Source organism: Dendrobium catenatum, unplaced genomic scaffold (assembly GCF_001605985.2).
Source record: "Dendrobium catenatum unplaced genomic scaffold, ASM160598v2 fragScaff_scaffold_1380, whole genome shotgun sequence".
NCBI lineage: Eukaryota > Viridiplantae > Streptophyta > Magnoliopsida > Asparagales > Orchidaceae > Dendrobium > Dendrobium catenatum.
This window is the reverse complement of record NW_021319842.1, coordinates 359,345-361,615: the sequence shown is the minus strand read 5'-3', so window position 1 is coordinate 361,615 and position 2,271 is coordinate 359,345. Positions and strand designations below refer to the sequence as shown.

At 42.5% G+C, this 2,271-nt stretch overlaps 1 pseudogene; it reads right to left on the bottom strand.

The window, feature by feature from the left end:
- Positions 1-598: 598 nt before the first annotated feature.
- Positions 599-976, bottom strand: LOC110100930 (annotated as a pseudogene).
- Positions 977-2,271: the final 1,295 nt, after the last annotated feature.

The window sequence follows — 2,271 nt, the reverse complement described above, 5'->3', positions numbered from 1 at the left end:
TTCTCTAACATTTTCCCTTTCATCAAAATCAAGACGAGAAACTATTCTCAATGCAAGTATAAAGAATGAACCTGCTACACTTGATCAAACTCAGGAAATCCGAACCCAAATAAGCCAGAAGCATCAATACCAAAAAGCCCACTAGTACCAAGTTCAGGGAATAATGGAGAAGCAGAGCCAACATCACCAAAATCCCCACCATCAATGGAACTAGAATCTCTTGGAGCTGCTGCAGTGGTACCTGTAGTTGAAGTACCAAGATTGGATGAACTATTTGTAGATGCAGTGGAAAGCACAGCACCACGAACCAAGTGAACTGTATGATCAGACTCCAAGCCGTAGCTCTCTAGGGTCTGCTCGTCCTTCAAAATCTGCCCTTTGTAGATCAACCTCTGCTGCTGCATCGGAATATCGGACTTCTCAGCAAGGAGGGTCTTGAAGGCGCCGACGGTGGCGTCGAGCATGATCTGATCGGAGAACTTGAAACTGTTGGAGCAGCGGACATTGACGGTAGCGAGAAGGGATTTGCCTACGCTAGCGACGCTTGAGTCGATCGATTCTCCTTCGATGCCCATGAGATGGGTGAAGATCAGGGCTCTCAAACCCAAGGAATGAAAGAAAAAAGGCCCCGATCAAAGAGATTGATGGAAATTTGGTTTCGCGAGCATTTGAGCTCTAACTTCCTGAGAGCAGCCTTGCCCAAATCTACACCGCAGATGTCTGAGAGCCTAACAAGGTATAGCAGAACATCAGAGAGTTCTTCGCCTAAATGTTCTTTCTCATCCTTGTTCGAGTCTGGTAAACCACTGGGCACTTCTCCTTTCCATTGAAATATTTCTAAAAGCTCCCCAACCTCTCCAACCAGAGCAAGTAGAAGATTCCTGGGACTATGGAACTGATCCCAATCTCTCTCCCTCGCAAACTCTGCCATTCTCTTCATCAGATCATTAATCGTCACGCTATTCTCCTCTTCCATTCCGCCTTCTTCCCTTTTCATATCCCAAGTGTTTCAACCAGTGTCCTTGTCGAATCAACAGAAATGGATGGAACCAATGAGCCAAAAAATAAAAAAAATTAACTTTCTCACTCTCTATTTCTCTCTAGTTTTCCATGGCTGCGAACAATTTTTCTCTCGCAAGCCTTATGCCCCTCGAAGAAAAGAAATGGGGAGGGAGGAGGACGAGAGAGGGACCAAGAGATGGATAAGCGGGTTGGGGCTTTCATACGCTGGGTTTCTCACGCGTGAGGGAGAGAGTAACAGTTTGGGAGATTGGATTTTTTGTGAGGTATGTATTGTGCGAACTAGAAGGAGACGAGCGACGGCTTGGGAGCTTCTCACATGACCAAAGGAGGAGGCCGACTGGACTTCTCACGCGAACTGAGAGGGAGATCTGTTCTCTGTATGTGAATGAGAGAGTGCAAGAGTAGGGGAGGAAGTTCATTCTCTGCATGCGAATCAGAAAATCGGAGTTGTGAACTGCTCTGGGTCGGTTGATCCTGGGAATTTTTGAACTTGAGAGAGGGAAGTAGTTGTGCGAATCCAATAGAGATAAGGAGCAGTTCCACGAACTGAACTCAGAGAGGAGCTTTTGGTTTTCTCTGTGTGAGATAGGGAGAGGAGCAGTTCGGAACTACAGTGAGAGGGAGCGGTTTGTGTGTATGGAGAAAGGGATCGTGGGTGTGATGGTTTTCACGAATTACAGAGTAGAGGGGCAGATCGAGTAGATAGGGGAGAATATGGGGGCTGGTTTCATTAAAATGAAGTTAAATTAATTAGAATTTATTAGAAATGGATTTTGATTTTAATTTGATTAGAATTAAAATAGGTTTTATTTGAAAAATTTGGTGTTTGATTGCTGAATTGATTGAATCCATTGATATATAAATTTGATCGAAAATGAATTAGATCAAATTAAATTGAGTCGATTGACATCGACGAATAATAAAGCGGGCTTGATTTGAGTTCATTTGGAGTTGAATTAAAATTGGATTGAATTGATTTTGATTCGAGTTGAATGATAGGTTCGAGTCGATGCTACGTCATTAGGTGTCCACCTAAGGGAAATCCTGCGGGTGCGATATCTACACTAGGCTATGAAAACCTAGGTACTAGAGTCGATTTCAGGGAAATTGACCTCGAATAATGAGGTCAACACATACATTAATTAAATATATTTGCAAGAGAAGGAAATACATAACTAATTTTAAAAGCCATTAAGTATATACTACAAAGAATATTAAAAGGAATAAAAATGTGAAAAAAAAAAATAA